The sequence below is a fragment of the Anomaloglossus baeobatrachus genome, unplaced genomic scaffold (genome assembly GCF_048569485.1).
Source record: "Anomaloglossus baeobatrachus isolate aAnoBae1 unplaced genomic scaffold, aAnoBae1.hap1 Scaffold_761, whole genome shotgun sequence".
Taxonomy (NCBI): domain Eukaryota; kingdom Metazoa; phylum Chordata; class Amphibia; order Anura; family Aromobatidae; genus Anomaloglossus; species Anomaloglossus baeobatrachus.
The window spans coordinates 26,943-47,538 of NW_027445142.1; the positions used below are offsets into that span (position 1 = coordinate 26,943).

Genomic DNA, 20,596 nt, shown 5'->3' on the forward strand with positions numbered 1-20,596 from the left:
GAGGAGTAGGGAAATGAGGTGGAGGTAGTGGAATCCTCAGTAGGGTTGGCCGGGGGGGGAGGGGTTTGGACAGGGGTGACAGGGGGGGGGACCAGGGAGGGGGCAACAGTTTTCTTACCCTTCTTTTCCCTGGACTCCGTGGCTGCTGGGGCATCGGCTGGAGCCACGGTCGCTGGGTTCTTGGCCGCCTTGTCCTTGGCCTCTGTGGCCTTGGTCGTAGCTGCCTTGGTCGACGAAGCTGTGACTACCTGATACTGGGTCGCCGCGGCAACCCTTGCCCAGGATTTCTCCCGCTGTGGGCAGTCCTTGTAAAGGTGGTCCGCCTGTCCACATAGGTTGCAAGTCTTCTTCTTTGGGCAGTCCTTGGAGCTGTGTCCTGTCACCCGGCAAACCCTGCAGGCGTCCTCCTTGCAGGTCTTCATCGAATGCCCTTTCCCGCCACATTTCCTGCAGTTGTGTGGCATGTCCGGGTAGTAGATGAGACCAAAGGAGTTTCCCAGAGAGAATGTCGGGGGCAGGTGCTGGAGACCATCCTCGGATGCTGGTTCCCTGTAGAGTCGAACGGTTACTGACCACTTACCCGTCCAGAATCCGTTGCCGTTAAGGATGTGGGATGGCTCCCTCACCACTGTGCAGAGACGTCCCAGGAACGTGGAGATGTCTCTTCCTGGGGTGTGCGGGTTCCGCATGGAGACCGTGATCCTCTTCTCATCCCTCTGTATAGGACAGGATCCTAAAAAAGAATGAAAAGGGGAGTCCGGCATCGCTGCGTTCATCGCCTCCCAGTATCTCCTGCAGGCATTCACCGTGGCAAAGGTTACCAGAAAAATGCCAGTCATGAAGGTCTGGACACTCAGGGTTTCCGCCCTGGAGAAGCCCTGATCCAGAATCATCTTCTTGCAGAACACGTCGCTGGACATGTCCGGCAACCTACCATCCACCGCCTTCAGCTTCAGGGCGACCGTCTGCCGCATCCAAGGCTCCAGGGTTGGAGCCTTTTCAGGCGGCGTCCAGGCTCCCTCCGGCTGGCTGGCGTCGGAGGTAGGGGCCTCTTGGGCCGAAGAAGCCTCTGGATGAGCCTTCCTGGAGGTCCCTGGGTCCTGAGCCTTCTTGGCTGCCTTCTCTGGCTTGCTTGCCATGGCTGGTTCCTGCTTGAGTTCCCGGAGCTGGATCTTGGATTCTTCTCCGGGTGTCTTCTCCCGCTGTGTTCCTCCTCGAAGTTCCTCTGGTCTCCCCAAGTCTTCTCCGAGCCTTCGTCTTCTTGCTTCTTTCTGCCAAGCTCTTCTTCCGTCCGATCTCCCTCTTCCGGTCTCGGCTGGGCTTCGGAGCTTGTCTCCCTGATCGTATCTCGTCAAGTGTAGCTAGCTCAGTTTGTTCTGATAAGAACAGATACTACACTTGATCTTAGCCAAAAGGCCGAGAAGCGATAACCAGAATTGGTTTGGGCCTCGAGTGGCACCCTGGCCTATGCCGGACACATCTTAGGGAGAGAGAGCGAGAGGGAGACAAACCCACGCCTACACAAGACATTTTGTCACCCAAGCCAACCCTTGAAAAGGCTGCTTTGCAGAGCCAAAACAAGAAGAATGGTGCGTTTTGCAGCCGCCGCCCACTGCAATGAATCTGAATAACTCCTCCTTTAGGGCGCAAGCAACTCCCCTCCCCCTTGCAGTCTTTCCAATTCACGATACAAAAAGACGGACAGGACAGGTTGCCTGACTTTCCGTCACTGCCACCCTTTGCCATCCTTACCCGTAGAAAGCCCTTTCATCATCCCCAAACCCTAATCTTTTCCCTTTCCTTCCCAGCCCCCAAACCCTGCCCTCTGTACCTTTCTCACCACCCGCTTCCCTTCTCCTGTCATCCCCCTACCACCCGGGAAAAAAAGAGATTGCCCCCTCCTTCCACTAGCCCACCCTCCCACCCAAAGAACAACTTCTTCTGCGCAGCTTGTTTTCTAGGCAGCAGCGCTATTGTGATGTCATCGGGGGGCATTGTGACAAGCCGCCAGTGTTCCGTCTCTTCATGTTGTGCACAGTTCAAACGGAAAATACATCAACAGGCAGACTACAGAAAAGCTTACTATCAAAGGTTAGAGGGGGGCTTTCTCAGAGGGCTTTTTACAGTTTTTCTATTCCCAATTAGCCGTTTAAGTGTACTTATTGAAAGTAGTAATTCTTTCATAGGCCGCCCTTTCTTAGTATTTGACGTTCCTTATATTGCGGTATGAGGCTTCGCAGTAGGTTGCAAACATTCATCACCCATGACTGTCCCCAATTGAGCTCAGAAGCTCAATGTCTATCATGACCTCTCTTTTAGAATGTCCAAGAGCAAGCAAACTATTCCTCCAGGAGAGGGCGCCAACAGACTACTAAAGAGATCATCATTACTCAAAGAAAACCCCAAAAACCAATGCATGATAGGAATAAACAGGTAACTTTCTTTGGAGTGGAAGCGGAGAGATCGCACCAGATGCCAATTCTAGATGTTATCACACCTGTGGTCACTGCAGCAGCAGGTGAATCCACTTTGTCCAAAAGGGATCTATTCCATTCAATTGCAAATGATCTAGATAAGACAGAGAACTGCAGCACGGGGACATAGCCGAGTTGGTCAGGTTGAGTGGTGATGAGTTTGCTATTTGGATGAATAAAGAAAGTCAAAAGTGTGAAAGATAAAAAACAAAAGGAGGAAGTGTGAAAAGTGAATGGGCCAAATTGAGGTGCATATGAAGACGTATGCTTTCTTCCAATTCATTAAATCGGGCTAATATGAATCAGGTGAATTGAGTTCTGCTTTTGGAAACTGGGTTAAGAAGGGGTGCACCGTTCCTGGAGGTACTGCAATACCAGGTCAATGCGTGGAGTGGACAGAGCAAGCTCTTTTTCCATCTCCCTGTTCTAAAAATCCATTTAATATATGGTCCCCAGATAGGGGACGTATCAGATATTAAACTGATAAGAACAGATACTACACTTGATCTTAGCCAAAAGGCCGAGAAGCGATAACCAGAATTGGTTTGGGCCTCGAGTGGCACCCTGGCCTATGCCGGACACATCTTAGGGAGAGAGAGCGAGAGGGAGACAAACCCACGCCTACACAAGACATTTTGTCACCCAAGCCAACCCTTGAAAAGGCTGCTTTGCAGAGCCAAAACAAGAAGAATGGTGCGTTTTGCAGCCGCCGCCCACTGCAATGAATCTGAATAACTCCTCCTTTAGGGCGCAAGCAACTCCCCTCCCCCTTGCAGTCTTTCCAATTCACGATACAAAAAGACGGACAGGACAGGTTGCCTGACTTTCCGTCACTGCCACCCTTTGCCATCCTTACCCGTAGAAAGCCCTTTCATCATCCCCAAACCCTAATCTTTTCCCTTTCCTTCCCAGCCCCCAAACCCTGCCCTCTGTACCTTTCTCACCACCCGCTTCCCTTCTCCTGTCATCCCCCTACCACCCGGGAAAAAAAGAGATTGCCCCCTCCTTCCACTAGCCCACCCTCCCACCCAAAGAACAACTTCTTCTGCGCAGCTTGTTTTCTAGGCAGCAGCGCTATTGTGATGTCATCGGGGGGCATTGTGACAAGCCGCCAGTGTTCCGTCTCTTCATGTTGTGCACAGTTCAAACGGAAAATACATCAACAGGCAGACTACAGAAAAGCTTACTATCAAAGGTTAGAGGGGGGCTTTCTCAGAGGGCTTTTTACAGTTTTTCTATTCCCAATTAGCCGTTTAAGTGTACTTATTGAAAGTAGTAATTCTTTCATAGGCCGCCCTTTCTTAGTATTTGACGTTCCTTATATTGCGGTATGAGGCTTCGCAGTAGGTTGCAAACATTCATCACCCATGACTGTCCCCAATTGAGCTCAGAAGCTCAATGTCTATCATGACCTCTCTTTTAGAATGTCCAAGAGCAAGCAAACTATTCCTCCAGGAGAGGGCGCCAACAGACTACTAAAGAGATCATCATTACTCAAAGAAAACCCCAAAAACCAATGCATGATAGGAATAAACAGGTAACTTTCTTTGGAGTGGAAGCGGAGAGATCGCACCAGATGCCAATTCTAGATGTTATCACACCTGTGGTCACTGCAGCAGCAGGTGAATCCACTTTGTCCAAAAGGGATCTATTCCATTCAATTGCAAATGATCTAGATAAGACAGAGAACTGCAGCACGGGGACATAGCCGAGTTGGTCAGGTTGAGTGGTGATGAGTTTGCTATTTGGATGAATAAAGAAAGTCAAAAGTGTGAAAGATAAAAAACAAAAGGAGGAAGTGTGAAAAGTGAATGGGCCAAATTGAGGTGCATATGAAGACGTATGCTTTCTTCCAATTCATTAAATCGGGCTAATATGAATCAGGTGAATTGAGTTCTGCTTTTGGAAACTGGGTTAAGAAGGGGTGCACCGTTCCTGGAGGTACTGCAATACCAGGTCAATGCGTGGAGTGGACAGAGCAAGCTCTTTTTCCATCTCCCTGTTCTAAAAATCCATTTAATATATGGTCCCCAGATAGGGGACGTATCAGATATTAAACTGATAAGAACAGATACTACACTTGATCTTAGCCAAAAGGCCGAGAAGCGATAACCAGAATTGGTTTGGGCCTCGAGTGGCACCCTGGCCTATGCCGGACACATCTTAGGGAGAGAGAGCGAGAGGGAGACAAACCCACGCCTACACAAGACATTTTGTCACCCAAGCCAACCCTTGAAAAGGCTGCTTTGCAGAGCCAAAACAAGAAGAATGGTGCGTTTTGCAGCCGCCGCCCACTGCAATGAATCTGAATAACTCCTCCTTTAGGGCGCAAGCAACTCCCCTCCCCCTTGCAGTCTTTCCAATTCACGATACAAAAAGACGGACAGGACAGGTTGCCTGACTTTCCGTCACTGCCACCCTTTGCCATCCTTACCCGTAGAAAGCCCTTTCATCATCCCCAAACCCTAATCTTTTCCCTTTCCTTCCCAGCCCCCAAACCCTGCCCTCTGTACCTTTCTCACCACCCGCTTCCCTTCTCCTGTCATCCCCCTACCACCCGGGAAAAAAAGAGATTGCCCCCTCCTTCCACTAGCCCACCCTCCCACCCAAAGAACAACTTCTTCTGCGCAGCTTGTTTTCTAGGCAGCAGCGCTATTGTGATGTCATCGGGGGGCATTGTGACAAGCCGCCAGTGTTCCGTCTCTTCATGTTGTGCACAGTTCAAACGGAAAATACATCAACAGGCAGACTACAGAAAAGCTTACTATCAAAGGTTAGAGGGGGGCTTTCTCAGAGGGCTTTTTACAGTTTTTCTATTCCCAATTAGCCGTTTAAGTGTACTTATTGAAAGTAGTAATTCTTTCATAGGCCGCCCTTTCTTAGTATTTGACGTTCCTTATATTGCGGTATGAGGCTTCGCAGTAGGTTGCAAACATTCATCACCCATGACTGTCCCCAATTGAGCTCAGAAGCTCAATGTCTATCATGACCTCTCTTTTAGAATGTCCAAGAGCAAGCAAACTATTCCTCCAGGAGAGGGCGCCAACAGACTACTAAAGAGATCATCATTACTCAAAGAAAACCCCAAAAACCAATGCATGATAGGAATAAACAGGTAACTTTCTTTGGAGTGGAAGCGGAGAGATCGCACCAGATGCCAATTCTAGATGTTATCACACCTGTGGTCACTGCAGCAGCAGGTGAATCCACTTTGTCCAAAAGGGATCTATTCCATTCAATTGCAAATGATCTAGATAAGACAGAGAACTGCAGCACGGGGACATAGCCGAGTTGGTCAGGTTGAGTGGTGATGAGTTTGCTATTTGGATGAATAAAGAAAGTCAAAAGTGTGAAAGATAAAAAACAAAAGGAGGAAGTGTGAAAAGTGAATGGGCCAAATTGAGGTGCATATGAAGACGTATGCTTTCTTCCAATTCATTAAATCGGGCTAATATGAATCAGGTGAATTGAGTTCTGCTTTTGGAAACTGGGTTAAGAAGGGGTGCACCGTTCCTGGAGGTACTGCAATACCAGGTCAATGCGTGGAGTGGACAGAGCAAGCTCTTTTTCCATCTCCCTGTTCTAAAAATCCATTTAATATATGGTCCCCAGATAGGGGACGTATCAGATATTAAACTGATAAGAACAGATTTTTGATTTAATGAAGCTTTCCAAAGCACCGCAAAAAATGCATGACCGAAGTCACACCAAAAACAGTGCAAAGGCTAGGATTCGTGTGGACCCCTCCGTGAGGAGAGGGTCCCCAAAAATCAACCCCGTCCCTCCGAGCCAGAAGGCCACAGCAAGGGTCAGGGATCTTCGGTGTTCCCCCAAGCCGAAGCCTGGTTGAGCCTTGTCGTTGCTCCCAGCGTCCATCCAGGCATCTTACCCAAGTGGAGTAGAGAGCTACTAGTTGTTGGTTTCGCAGCCGAAACTGCCCGGACCGTCAACCGGTGTTGGTTTCTCAGCCCAAGGCTAACCGGACCTCCAACCGGGTGTTGGTTTCTCAGCCGAAGCTGACCCGGACCTCCAACCGGGTGTTGGTTTCTCAGCCGAAGCTGACCCGGACCTCCAACCGGGTGTTGGTTTCTCAGCCGAAGCTGACCCGGACCTCCAACCGGGTGTTGGTTTCTCAGCCAAAGCTGACCCGGACCTCCAACCGGGTGTTGGTTTCTCAGCCCAAAGCTGAACGGACCTCCGACCATGATTATAAAAATTTCCCTTCCTAGCCAGAAGGCCGGGATAGAGCAATATGCTCAGAAAGTATGAAAGGGCAAGGTACGGTGTGCTACAGAGCCCAAGGCTCGCCGGGGTCCCAAGCCAGCAAGCTCAGACTCACTCCAGGGTCGTCAATCCTGGGGCACATTGCACCATAGCCCCCACACTTACTCAGTCTAATAGCCTCGATCCTGGTAGGGCCATGGTTTCCTCTAGATGGATATACTATCCTCCCAAAGTACTAACAAGCGCAACCTTCCAGTGTGCATTGCATCATTGTACTAAGGTGGCCGGAGCCTTAAACCACCTTTTCGAACGATACTACACTTGATCTTAGCCAAAAGGCCGAGAAGCGATAACCAGAATTGGTTTGGGCCTCGAGTGGCACCCTGGCCTATGCCGGACACATCTTAGGGAGAGAGAGCGAGAGGGAGACAAACCCACGCCTACACAAGACATTTTGTCACCCAAGCCAACCCTTGAAAAGGCTGCTTTGCAGAGCCAAAACAAGAAGAATGGTGCGTTTTGCAGCCGCCGCCCACTGCAATGAATCTGAATAACTCCTCCTTTAGGGCGCAAGCAACTCCCCTCCCCCTTGCAGTCTTTCCAATTCACGATACAAAAAGACGGACAGGACAGGTTGCCTGACTTTCCGTCACTGCCACCCTTTGCCATCCTTACCCGTAGAAAGCCCTTTCATCATCCCCAAACCCTAATCTTTTCCCTTTCCTTCCCAGCCCCCAAACCCTGCCCTCTGTACCTTTCTCACCACCCGCTTCCCTTCTCCTGTCATCCCCCTACCACCCGGGAAAAAAAGAGATTGCCCCCTCCTTCCACTAGCCCACCCTCCCACCCAAAGAACAACTTCTTCTGCGCAGCTTGTTTTCTAGGCAGCAGCGCTATTGTGATGTCATCGGGGGGCATTGTGACAAGCCGCCAGTGTTCCGTCTCTTCATGTTGTGCACAGTTCAAACGGAAAATACATCAACAGGCAGACTACAGAAAAGCTTACTATCAAAGGTTAGAGGGGGGCTTTCTCAGAGGGCTTTTTACAGTTTTTCTATTCCCAATTAGCCGTTTAAGTGTACTTATTGAAAGTAGTAATTCTTTCATAGGCCGCCCTTTCTTAGTATTTGACGTTCCTTATATTGCGGTATGAGGCTTCGCAGTAGGTTGCAAACATTCATCACCCATGACTGTCCCCAATTGAGCTCAGAAGCTCAATGTCTATCATGACCTCTCTTTTAGAATGTCCAAGAGCAAGCAAACTATTCCTCCAGGAGAGGGCGCCAACAGACTACTAAAGAGATCATCATTACTCAAAGAAAACCCCAAAAACCAATGCATGATAGGAATAAACAGGTAACTTTCTTTGGAGTGGAAGCGGAGAGATCGCACCAGATGCCAATTCTAGATGTTATCACACCTGTGGTCACTGCAGCAGCAGGTGAATCCACTTTGTCCAAAAGGGATCTATTCCATTCAATTGCAAATGATCTAGATAAGACAGAGAACTGCAGCACGGGGACATAGCCGAGTTGGTCAGGTTGAGTGGTGATGAGTTTGCTATTTGGATGAATAAAGAAAGTCAAAAGTGTGAAAGATAAAAAACAAAAGGAGGAAGTGTGAAAAGTGAATGGGCCAAATTGAGGTGCATATGAAGACGTATGCTTTCTTCCAATTCATTAAATCGGGCTAATATGAATCAGGTGAATTGAGTTCTGCTTTTGGAAACTGGGTTAAGAAGGGGTGCACCGTTCCTGGAGGTACTGCAATACCAGGTCAATGCGTGGAGTGGACAGAGCAAGCTCTTTTTCCATCTCCCTGTTCTAAAAATCCATTTAATATATGGTCCCCAGATAGGGGACGTATCAGATATTAAACTGATAAGAACAGATACTACACTTGATCTTAGCCAAAAGGCCGAGAAGCGATAACCAGAATTGGTTTGGGCCTCGAGTGGCACCCTGGCCTATGCCGGACACATCTTAGGGAGAGAGAGCGAGAGGGAGACAAACCCACGCCTACACAAGACATTTTGTCACCCAAGCCAACCCTTGAAAAGGCTGCTTTGCAGAGCCAAAACAAGAAGAATGGTGCGTTTTGCAGCCGCCGCCCACTGCAATGAATCTGAATAACTCCTCCTTTAGGGCGCAAGCAACTCCCCTCCCCCTTGCAGTCTTTCCAATTCACGATACAAAAAGACGGACAGGACAGGTTGCCTGACTTTCCGTCACTGCCACCCTTTGCCATCCTTACCCGTAGAAAGCCCTTTCATCATCCCCAAACCCTAATCTTTTCCCTTTCCTTCCCAGCCCCCAAACCCTGCCCTCTGTACCTTTCTCACCACCCGCTTCCCTTCTCCTGTCATCCCCCTACCACCCGGGAAAAAAAGAGATTGCCCCCTCCTTCCACTAGCCCACCCTCCCACCCAAAGAACAACTTCTTCTGCGCAGCTTGTTTTCTAGGCAGCAGCGCTATTGTGATGTCATCGGGGGGCATTGTGACAAGCCGCCAGTGTTCCGTCTCTTCATGTTGTGCACAGTTCAAACGGAAAATACATCAACAGGCAGACTACAGAAAAGCTTACTATCAAAGGTTAGAGGGGGGCTTTCTCAGAGGGCTTTTTACAGTTTTTCTATTCCCAATTAGCCGTTTAAGTGTACTTATTGAAAGTAGTAATTCTTTCATAGGCCGCCCTTTCTTAGTATTTGACGTTCCTTATATTGCGGTATGAGGCTTCGCAGTAGGTTGCAAACATTCATCACCCATGACTGTCCCCAATTGAGCTCAGAAGCTCAATGTCTATCATGACCTCTCTTTTAGAATGTCCAAGAGCAAGCAAACTATTCCTCCAGGAGAGGGCGCCAACAGACTACTAAAGAGATCATCATTACTCAAAGAAAACCCCAAAAACCAATGCATGATAGGAATAAACAGGTAACTTTCTTTGGAGTGGAAGCGGAGAGATCGCACCAGATGCCAATTCTAGATGTTATCACACCTGTGGTCACTGCAGCAGCAGGTGAATCCACTTTGTCCAAAAGGGATCTATTCCATTCAATTGCAAATGATCTAGATAAGACAGAGAACTGCAGCACGGGGACATAGCCGAGTTGGTCAGGTTGAGTGGTGATGAGTTTGCTATTTGGATGAATAAAGAAAGTCAAAAGTGTGAAAGATAAAAAACAAAAGGAGGAAGTGTGAAAAGTGAATGGGCCAAATTGAGGTGCATATGAAGACGTATGCTTTCTTCCAATTCATTAAATCGGGCTAATATGAATCAGGTGAATTGAGTTCTGCTTTTGGAAACTGGGTTAAGAAGGGGTGCACCGTTCCTGGAGGTACTGCAATACCAGGTCAATGCGTGGAGTGGACAGAGCAAGCTCTTTTTCCATCTCCCTGTTCTAAAAATCCATTTAATATATGGTCCCCAGATAGGGGACGTATCAGATATTAAACTGATAAGAACAGATACTACACTTGATCTTAGCCAAAAGGCCGAGAAGCGATAACCAGAATTGGTTTGGGCCTCGAGTGGCACCCTGGCCTATGCCGGACACATCTTAGGGAGAGAGAGCGAGAGGGAGACAAACCCACGCCTACACAAGACATTTTGTCACCCAAGCCAACCCTTGAAAAGGCTGCTTTGCAGAGCCAAAACAAGAAGAATGGTGCGTTTTGCAGCCGCCGCCCACTGCAATGAATCTGAATAACTCCTCCTTTAGGGCGCAAGCAACTCCCCTCCCCCTTGCAGTCTTTCCAATTCACGATACAAAAAGACGGACAGGACAGGTTGCCTGACTTTCCGTCACTGCCACCCTTTGCCATCCTTACCCGTAGAAAGCCCTTTCATCATCCCCAAACCCTAATCTTTTCCCTTTCCTTCCCAGCCCCCAAACCCTGCCCTCTGTACCTTTCTCACCACCCGCTTCCCTTCTCCTGTCATCCCCCTACCACCCGGGAAAAAAAGAGATTGCCCCCTCCTTCCACTAGCCCACCCTCCCACCCAAAGAACAACTTCTTCTGCGCAGCTTGTTTTCTAGGCAGCAGCGCTATTGTGATGTCATCGGGGGGCATTGTGACAAGCCGCCAGTGTTCCGTCTCTTCATGTTGTGCACAGTTCAAACGGAAAATACATCAACAGGCAGACTACAGAAAAGCTTACTATCAAAGGTTAGAGGGGGGCTTTCTCAGAGGGCTTTTTACAGTTTTTCTATTCCCAATTAGCCGTTTAAGTGTACTTATTGAAAGTAGTAATTCTTTCATAGGCCGCCCTTTCTTAGTATTTGACGTTCCTTATATTGCGGTATGAGGCTTCGCAGTAGGTTGCAAACATTCATCACCCATGACTGTCCCCAATTGAGCTCAGAAGCTCAATGTCTATCATGACCTCTCTTTTAGAATGTCCAAGAGCAAGCAAACTATTCCTCCAGGAGAGGGCGCCAACAGACTACTAAAGAGATCATCATTACTCAAAGAAAACCCCAAAAACCAATGCATGATAGGAATAAACAGGTAACTTTCTTTGGAGTGGAAGCGGAGAGATCGCACCAGATGCCAATTCTAGATGTTATCACACCTGTGGTCACTGCAGCAGCAGGTGAATCCACTTTGTCCAAAAGGGATCTATTCCATTCAATTGCAAATGATCTAGATAAGACAGAGAACTGCAGCACGGGGACATAGCCGAGTTGGTCAGGTTGAGTGGTGATGAGTTTGCTATTTGGATGAATAAAGAAAGTCAAAAGTGTGAAAGATAAAAAACAAAAGGAGGAAGTGTGAAAAGTGAATGGGCCAAATTGAGGTGCATATGAAGACGTATGCTTTCTTCCAATTCATTAAATCGGGCTAATATGAATCAGGTGAATTGAGTTCTGCTTTTGGAAACTGGGTTAAGAAGGGGTGCACCGTTCCTGGAGGTACTGCAATACCAGGTCAATGCGTGGAGTGGACAGAGCAAGCTCTTTTTCCATCTCCCTGTTCTAAAAATCCATTTAATATATGGTCCCCAGATAGGGGACGTATCAGATATTAAACTGATAAGAACAGATACTACACTTGATCTTAGCCAAAAGGCCGAGAAGCGATAACCAGAATTGGTTTGGGCCTCGAGTGGCACCCTGGCCTATGCCGGACACATCTTAGGGAGAGAGAGCGAGAGGGAGACAAACCCACGCCTACACAAGACATTTTGTCACCCAAGCCAACCCTTGAAAAGGCTGCTTTGCAGAGCCAAAACAAGAAGAATGGTGCGTTTTGCAGCCGCCGCCCACTGCAATGAATCTGAATAACTCCTCCTTTAGGGCGCAAGCAACTCCCCTCCCCCTTGCAGTCTTTCCAATTCACGATACAAAAAGACGGACAGGACAGGTTGCCTGACTTTCCGTCACTGCCACCCTTTGCCATCCTTACCCGTAGAAAGCCCTTTCATCATCCCCAAACCCTAATCTTTTCCCTTTCCTTCCCAGCCCCCAAACCCTGCCCTCTGTACCTTTCTCACCACCCGCTTCCCTTCTCCTGTCATCCCCCTACCACCCGGGAAAAAAAGAGATTGCCCCCTCCTTCCACTAGCCCACCCTCCCACCCAAAGAACAACTTCTTCTGCGCAGCTTGTTTTCTAGGCAGCAGCGCTATTGTGATGTCATCGGGGGGCATTGTGACAAGCCGCCAGTGTTCCGTCTCTTCATGTTGTGCACAGTTCAAACGGAAAATACATCAACAGGCAGACTACAGAAAAGCTTACTATCAAAGGTTAGAGGGGGGCTTTCTCAGAGGGCTTTTTACAGTTTTTCTATTCCCAATTAGCCGTTTAAGTGTACTTATTGAAAGTAGTAATTCTTTCATAGGCCGCCCTTTCTTAGTATTTGACGTTCCTTATATTGCGGTATGAGGCTTCGCAGTAGGTTGCAAACATTCATCACCCATGACTGTCCCCAATTGAGCTCAGAAGCTCAATGTCTATCATGACCTCTCTTTTAGAATGTCCAAGAGCAAGCAAACTATTCCTCCAGGAGAGGGCGCCAACAGACTACTAAAGAGATCATCATTACTCAAAGAAAACCCCAAAAACCAATGCATGATAGGAATAAACAGGTAACTTTCTTTGGAGTGGAAGCGGAGAGATCGCACCAGATGCCAATTCTAGATGTTATCACACCTGTGGTCACTGCAGCAGCAGGTGAATCCACTTTGTCCAAAAGGGATCTATTCCATTCAATTGCAAATGATCTAGATAAGACAGAGAACTGCAGCACGGGGACATAGCCGAGTTGGTCAGGTTGAGTGGTGATGAGTTTGCTATTTGGATGAATAAAGAAAGTCAAAAGTGTGAAAGATAAAAAACAAAAGGAGGAAGTGTGAAAAGTGAATGGGCCAAATTGAGGTGCATATGAAGACGTATGCTTTCTTCCAATTCATTAAATCGGGCTAATATGAATCAGGTGAATTGAGTTCTGCTTTTGGAAACTGGGTTAAGAAGGGGTGCACCGTTCCTGGAGGTACTGCAATACCAGGTCAATGCGTGGAGTGGACAGAGCAAGCTCTTTTTCCATCTCCCTGTTCTAAAAATCCATTTAATATATGGTCCCCAGATAGGGGACGTATCAGATATTAAACTGATAAGAACAGATTTTTTTGATTTAACAGCATCTTTATTATCATGCACTACTCACAAAAAGGTAACAAACCGTGTACAGTGCCGCAGCCCCGTACACACAGAAATATACAATCCTTCTTACATAGCCATAGAGTACGACGCACTAAACTATACATCACGCTCCTATGCTTATCCATAACACTCAAGCTGAAAGAAAAAGTTAGACAATAAATAACGACGAACCGGCGATTGGGGGATGGGGGTAGGGGAAAAGGGGGATAGGGTGGGGAAGTCACAGGCCCGAAGCTTTATTGAAAGACGCACATAACGGGAAAAGGAGGGAGGGGGCATGGAAGAGGTCTAAACCTCCTCCTCGGCGCTGTCGTCCGGACTGTCCATGATGGAATAGTCTCTGAGCAGGCTGTGGATCAGCCTGCGGCAATCCTGGATAGACATCCTCTCCCTCTTCAAGATGAGCCGGTTCCTGGCGACCCAAATAGCGTCCTTAAAGCAGTTCATAAGGCGCCAAGCCTCCTGGATGGCTCCAACGGTGTGAGTCCCAGGGAAGAGTCCATAAAGTACGGAATGGTACGATAGGCTCCCTCTGGGGACGGAGTTCCTCAGGTCATCCTCCAGGGCAACCAACAGGCGCTGTGCGAAACGGCAGTCCCAAAAGGCGTGCAGTGATGTTTCCTCCACGAAGGGGCACCTTGGGCAGTACCGGGTTTTGCACAGGTTCCGGGCGTGCATGAATGACCGGACGGGCAGTCCGCCCTGTATCGCCATCCATGACAAGTCCTTGTGCCCGTTGGTCAATCCAGCCGATGACACGTTTGTCCAAACAGTCTCCAGTGTGTCGTGATGAAGTCCTGGAATGTTCTCCATTTCGTCCTTGGCTCTGATGAGTTTGTGGATAGTCTTTGGCTTCCACAAATCAGGCTTGAGTCCCTCCAGTTGGTGTTCCCTCACAAACCGAACCACGTCTCCGTAGAACCATGGCGCCGTCCAGTTGTAGGGGAAGGAGCTGTCCCACTTGTCCCAGCCTAACCGTCTCCAAAGGGGGAGCAGGAAGAAGCGAGACATGGACCCACCCGCGGAACCTCTCTTGACTCGCAGAGTTCGGCGAACGCAGTCACATACGAAGGAGGATCGCAGGAGGGTGGGGATATCGGGTACGCCCTTCCCACCCTTGCGAGGATCCTTGTACATGATGCTCCGCTTTACTCTGTCCATCTTGGATCCCCAGACAAAACGAAACACCGTCCTGGTAATGGCCCTGCACACGGTGGCAAGGGGGGGCCAGGCCTGGGCCGTGTACTGCAGCACGGGCAGTACCTCGTTACGCAGGACCAGTGCTTTGCCCTCACAGGTGAGGCGTCTGAGGCTCCACAGACCGATCCGTTGGGTGATCTTGGTCAAGCGTTCCTCCCAGGACTTGAGGGCTGCTCCTTCCTTCCCGAACCAGACTCCAAGAACCTTGATGAAATCCGGCTGGATGCTGAAAGGGAAGGGGGCGGAAGAGGCCGGCTGCCAGTCCCCGAAGAGCATGGCTTCCGACTTCCCGCAGTTGACTTTGGCTCCCGAAGCCCGTCCGAAGGTCTCACAGGTCTGGACGAGGGTGTCGACTGAGCGCCGGTCCGCGCAGAAGACGGTCACGTCGTCCATGTAGAGCGAGCACTTGACCTCGAAGCGTTCTGGTCCTGGTGCGGTGATCCCTCTGATCTCTCCATTCCGCCGGATAGCCTCTGCAAAGAGTTCTATAACACAAACAAAAAGAAGAGGTGACAGAGGACAGCCTTGTCTGACCCCTGAGAGGACCGGGAAGGGGTCAGTCTTCCAGCCGTTTACCAACACCGAGCTGTGAATATCAAAATACATTAGTTGGACATACAAACAAAACATGTTACCCAAACCTAACCTGTGCAGAGCTTTGCCCAGGAACTCATGGGAAACACGGTCGAAGGCCTTTTCCTGATCCAACGAGATCAGGGCTGCGTGCACCCGGCGGGCTTTGATGTACTCGACCGTGTCCCGCATGAGAGCCAGGCTGTCTGCGATGCGACGTCCGGGGATGCCGCAGGTCTGATCCGGGTGGATGATCCGTCCGATAACCGTCTTCAGTCTCGTTGCCATTGTCTTGGCCAGGATCTTGTAGTCGACATTCAGAAGGGTGATGGGACGCCAATTCTTCAGGTCGCACCTCTCTCCTTTACGCTTGTACAGGATCGTGACCATTCCTTCCCTCAGAGATGGAGGCATTCTGCCCTCCACCACCATCTCCTCATACAGCCCTAACAGGTCCGGACAGATTAGGTCTCCCAGCGCTACATAGAGCTCTGCTGGGAGGCCGTCACTGCCCGGTGTCCTGCCAGAACTAAAGGATTTGGCGGCCGAGAGCAGCTCGTCCACCGTCAGAGGAACGTCCATGGCCGCCGCGTCTGCAGGGTCAAGATGGTTAGTGATACCTGACAGGAACTTATCGGCGGCCTCGGGGTCAGTAGTCTTGCGGGCGTAGAGTTCGCTGTAGAAGTCGCTGACGACCTTCATCACATTCTCTTTCCCGCGTCGTATGCTTCCACTCTCGTCTCGTAGTTCATTCATGGGCGTGTGACCGGCGTGGAGTTTCCTGAAAAAGAACGAGTTACATTTCTCACCCTTCTCCAGGTTCTCCACTTTGGAACGGAAGACAATTCGCTCGGACTCCTCCTCGAAGTGCCTTTTCAGGCTCCTCTTAGTCTCCTCCAGCTCCTCTCTCACGTCCCAGCCGCATCGAAGAAGGTCCTGCAGGGAACGCAGCTCACGCTGGAGTCTCCTGAAGTCCCTCCTCTTCAGACACGCCTGTTGTTGACTCTTTGCCTGAAAGAAGAAACGGAACTCGAGTTTAACGTATTCCCACCAGTCAGAAACAGACTGGAAGCCCGCCTTGTAGGCCCGCCACGTGGAGTAGGCAGCTCTAAGCTCCTCCAGAATCTCACCCTTTTCCAGCAGAGAGCAGTTCAGCTTCCAGGAGCCCGGGCCAATGGGGAAGCCATGGCCCAGCACACCTTGAAAGTGAATGGCTCTGTGGTCAGAGAAGAAGCAGGGGACCATCGAGTGCCCACTCCGCCCAACCGCCCGAGAGGTAAACACAAAGTCAATCCTGGAACGCAGCGAGCCATCGGATCGGCACCATGAATAGTTCATGGATCCGTGTCCGATGGAGCCAACAACGTCCACAAGAGAGGCTTCGGTCACCATCTCAATGAGCAGTTTGGATGTGACGTCCAACTTGGCAGCCGTTCCAGAACTGCGTCCATCCTCCTCAATCGGGCAGTTGAAATCCCCGGCCATCACTACCGTCCTGGCGGTAGCGAGCTGAGGGCGCAGGGCTTGGAGGAGCTCCAGTCGATCGCTCTTCACAGGAGAAGCATACACATTGATGAACCTGACAGGTTCTCCCGCCCAGGTGCCATCCACGAGCAGTAACCTGCCGCAGACGATTTCCTGAACAGAGTCCAATGTGAAGGCGCTTCCCCTGATCAGCACGGCGACCCCCGCGGACCTACAGTCGCCCCCGCCAGACCAGTAGGATGGGCCATGGGTCCACTCCCTGGCCAGATGGTTGAAGGACCTAGAGGAGGGAAGGGAGCATTCCTGCAGGAAAAATACATCACTAGACTGAGTGTTAAGGAACGCAAAAATTGTCTGACGTCGGAACTTGTCTCTGATGCTCCTAACATTAATGGAAAAGATGTTAATGTTAGCAGTCATTGGAGGAAAGAGAAAGTTAGAGCAGGCGGTGTGCCTTAGTTACCACTCCGGTCGGGCGGTTCTTCCTCTTTGGCACCTGCTGGTAAGGGTATCTCCAGCAGACCCTCTTCTTCTAGCTGATCGAGCAGGGATGGTGCCTCAGTGGCTTCCGACTCCTCCATTTCTTCTTCGGCCACAAGGGACTCCACCATCTGCTCCAACACGTCCGGTTCTGGGAGGAGGCCATCCTCCTCTTCCTGGGGTGGATTGGGGTCCACAATGAACAGCTTGGAAGGTTCTGCGACAGGACTATCTTCCACCTTCCTTTTCCTTTGGCCTGTACCTGAGGAGACAAGAGCTGGAAAATCCTCCTCGGTGAAAAGTGCAAGAGTGCTGAGGCCCTCTGCTCTCATGGTCTGGGGAGGGAGAGTGGGCTTTGGGGGGGGGGTGAGGAGACCAACTGAGGAGTAGGGAAATGAGGTGGAGGTAGTGGAATCCTCAGTAGGGTTGGCCGGGGGGGGAGGGGTTTGGACAGGGGTGACAGGGGGGGGGGGCCAGGGAGGGGGCAACAGTTTTCTTACCCTTCTTTTCCCTGGACTCCGTGGCTGCTGGGGCATCGGCTGGAGCCACGGTCGCTGGGTTCTTGGCCGCCTTGTCCTTGGCCTCTGTGGCCTTGGTCGTAGCTGCCTTGGTCGACGAAGCTGTGACTACCCGATACTGGGTCGCCGCGGCAACCCTTGCCCAGGATTTCTCCCGCTGTGGGCAGTCCTTGTAAAGGTGGTCCGCCTGTCCACATAGGTTGCAAGTCTTCTTCTTTGGGCAGTCCTTGGAGCTGTGTCCTGTCACCCGGCAAACCCTGCAGGCGTCCTCCTTGCAGGTCTTCATCGAATGCCCTTTCCCGCCACATTTCCTGCAGTTGTGTGGCATGTCCGGGTAGTAGATGAGACCAAAGGAGTTTCCCAGAGAGAATGTCGGGGGCAGGTGCTGGAGACCATCCTCGGATGCTGGTTCCCTGTAGAGTCGAACGGTTACTGACCACTTACCCGTCCAGAATCCGTTGCCGTTAAGGATGTGGGATGGCTCCCTCACCACTGTGCAGAGACGTCCCAGGAACGTGGAGATGTCTCTTCCTGGGGTGTGCGGGTTCCGCATGGAGACCGTGATCCTCTTCTCATCCCTCTGTATAGGACAGGATCCTAAAAAAGAATGAAAAGGGGAGTCCGGCATCGCTGCGTTCATTGCCTCCCAGTATCTCCTGCAGGCATTCACCGTGGCAAAGGTTACCAGAAAAATGCCAGTCATGAAGGTCTGGACACTCAGGGTTTCCGCCCTGGAGAAGCCGTGATCCAGAATCATCTTCTTGCAGAACACGTCGCTGGACATGTCCGGCAACCTACCATCCACCGCCTTTAGCTTCAGGGCGACTGTCTGCCGCATCCAAGGCTCCAGGGTTGGAGCCTTTTCAGGCGGCGTCCGGGCTCCCTCCGGCTGGCCGGCGTCGGAGGTAGGGGCTTCTTGGGCAGAAGAAGCCTCTGGATGAGCCTTCCTGGAGGTCCCTGGGTCCTGAGCCTTCTTGGCTGCCTTCTCTGGCTTGCTTGCCATGGCTGGTTCCTGCTTGAGTTCCCGGAGCTGGATCTTGGATTCTTCTCCGGGTGTCTTCTCCCGCTGTGTTCCTCCTCGAAGTTCCTCTGGTCTCCCCAAGTCTTCTCCGAGCCTTCGTCTTCTTGCTTCTTTCTGCCAAGCTCTTCTTCCATCCGATCTCCCTCTTTCGGTCTCGGCTGGGCTTCGGAGCTTGTCTCCCTGATCGTATCTCGTCAAGTGTAGCTAGCTCAGTTTGTTCTGATAAGAACAGATACTACACTTGATCTTAGCCAAAAGGCCGAGAAGCGATAACCAGAATTGGTTTGGGCCTCGAGTGGCACCCTGGCCTATGCCGGACACATCTTAGGGAGAGAGAGCGAGAGGGAGACAAACCCACGCCTACACAAGACATTTTGTCACCCAAGCCAACCCTTGAAAAGGCTGCTTTGCAGAGCCAAAACAAGAAGAATGGTGCGTTTTGCAGCCGCCGCCCACTGCAATGAATCTGAATAACTCCTCCTTTAGGGCGCAAGCAACTCCCCTCCCCCTTGCAGTCTTTCCAATTCACGATACAAAAAGACGGACAGGACAGGTTGCCTGACTTTCCGTCACTGCCACCCTTTGCCATCCTTACCCGTAGAAAGCCCTTTCATCATCCCCAAACCCTAATCTTTTCCCTTTCCTTCCCAGCCCCCAAACCCTGCCCTCTGTACCTTTCTCACCACCCGCTTCCCTTCTCCTGTCATCCCCCTACCACCCGGGAAAAAAAGAGATTGCCCCCTCCTTCCACTAGCCCACCCTCCCACCCAAAGAACAACTTCTTCTGCGCAGCTTGTTTTCTAGGCAGCAGCGCTATTGTGATGTCATCGGGGGGCATTGTGACAAGCCGCCAGTGTTCCGTCTCTTCATGTTGTGCACAGTTCAAACGGAAAATACATCAACAGGCAGACTACAGAAAAGCTTACTATCAAAGGTTAGAGGGGGGCTTTCTCAGAGGGCTTTTTACAGTTTTTCTATTCCCAATTAGCCGTTTAAGTGTACTTATTGAAAGTAGTAATTCTTTCATAGGCCGCCCTTTCTTAGTATTTGACGTTCCTTATATTGCGGTATGAGGCTTCGCAGTAGGTTGCAAACATTCATCACCCATGACTGTCCCCAATTGAGCTCAGAAGCTCAATGTCTATCATGACCTCTCTTTTAGAATGTCCAAGAGCAAGCAAACTATTCCTCCAGGAGAGGGCGCCAACAGACTACTAAAGAGATCATCATTACTCAAAGAAAACCCCAAAAACCAATGCATGATAGGAATAAACAGGTAACTTTCTTTGGAGTGGAAGCGGAGAGATCGCACCAGATGCCAATTCTAGATGTTATCACACCTGTGGTCACTGCAGCAGCAGGTGAATCCACTTTGTCCAAAAGGGATCTATTCCATTCAATTGCAAATGATCTAGATAAGACAGAGAACTGCAGCACGGGGACATAGCCGAGTTGGTCAGGTTGAGTGGTGATGAGTTTGCTATTTGGATGAATAAAGAAAGTCAAAAGTGTGAAAGATAAAAAACAAAAGGAGGAAGTGTGAAAAGTGAATGGGCCAAATTGAGGTGCATATGAAGACGTATGCTTTCTTCCAATTCATTAAATCGGGCTAATATGAATCAGGTGAATTGAGTTCTGCTTTTGGAAACTGGGTTAAGAAGGGGTGCACCGTTCCTGGAGGTACTGCAATACCAGGTCAATGCGTGGAGTGGACAGAGCAAGCTCTTTTTCCATCTCCCTGTTCTAAAAATCCATTTAATATATGGTCCCCAGATAGGGGACGTATCAGATATTAAACTGATAAGAACAGATTTTTGATTTAATGAAGCTTTCCAAAGCACCACAAAAAATGCATGACCGAAGTCACACCAAAAACAGTGCAAAGGCTAGGATTCGTGTGGACCCCACCGTGAGGAGAGGGTCCCCAAAAATCAACCCCGTCCCTCCGAGCCAGAAG

At 50.1% G+C, this 20,596-nt stretch overlaps 7 non-coding genes and 4 pseudogenes across 7 annotated transcripts; all 11 read right to left on the bottom strand.

The window, feature by feature from the left end:
- Window positions 1–1,324: 1,324 nt before the first annotated feature.
- LOC142287864 (U2 spliceosomal RNA) lies at window positions 1,325–1,428 on the bottom strand (annotated as a pseudogene).
- A 1,387-nt stretch (window positions 1,429–2,815) lies between these two features.
- LOC142287874 (U2 spliceosomal RNA) lies at window positions 2,816–3,006 on the bottom strand. Its single transcript, XR_012748770.1, has one exon. It is a non-coding gene; the product is annotated as a U2 spliceosomal RNA (small nuclear RNA).
- Window positions 3,007–4,393: 1,387 nt separating this feature from the next.
- Window positions 4,394–4,584, bottom strand: LOC142287875 (U2 spliceosomal RNA). Its single transcript, XR_012748771.1, has one exon. It is a non-coding gene; the product is annotated as a U2 spliceosomal RNA (small nuclear RNA).
- A 1,387-nt stretch (window positions 4,585–5,971) lies between these two features.
- On the bottom strand, window positions 5,972–6,164 carry LOC142287914 (U2 spliceosomal RNA). Its single transcript, XR_012748807.1, has one exon. It is a non-coding gene; the product is annotated as a U2 spliceosomal RNA (small nuclear RNA).
- A 743-nt stretch (window positions 6,165–6,907) lies between these two features.
- On the bottom strand, window positions 6,908–7,049 carry LOC142287871 (U2 spliceosomal RNA; annotated as a pseudogene).
- Window positions 7,050–8,436: 1,387 nt separating this feature from the next.
- LOC142287876 (U2 spliceosomal RNA) lies at window positions 8,437–8,627 on the bottom strand. The gene has a single exon (XR_012748772.1). It is a non-coding gene; the product is annotated as a U2 spliceosomal RNA (small nuclear RNA).
- A 1,387-nt stretch (window positions 8,628–10,014) lies between these two features.
- On the bottom strand, window positions 10,015–10,205 carry LOC142287877 (U2 spliceosomal RNA). Its single transcript, XR_012748773.1, has one exon. It is a non-coding gene; the product is annotated as a U2 spliceosomal RNA (small nuclear RNA).
- A 1,387-nt stretch (window positions 10,206–11,592) lies between these two features.
- LOC142287878 (U2 spliceosomal RNA) lies at window positions 11,593–11,783 on the bottom strand. Its single transcript, XR_012748774.1, has one exon. It is a non-coding gene; the product is annotated as a U2 spliceosomal RNA (small nuclear RNA).
- A 1,387-nt stretch (window positions 11,784–13,170) lies between these two features.
- On the bottom strand, window positions 13,171–13,376 carry LOC142287910 (U2 spliceosomal RNA; annotated as a pseudogene).
- Window positions 13,377–18,806: 5,430 nt separating this feature from the next.
- LOC142287865 (U2 spliceosomal RNA) lies at window positions 18,807–18,910 on the bottom strand (annotated as a pseudogene).
- A 1,387-nt stretch (window positions 18,911–20,297) lies between these two features.
- LOC142287911 (U2 spliceosomal RNA) lies at window positions 20,298–20,490 on the bottom strand. The gene has a single exon (XR_012748805.1). It is a non-coding gene; the product is annotated as a U2 spliceosomal RNA (small nuclear RNA).
- Between the last annotated feature and the right edge of the window lie 106 nt (window positions 20,491–20,596).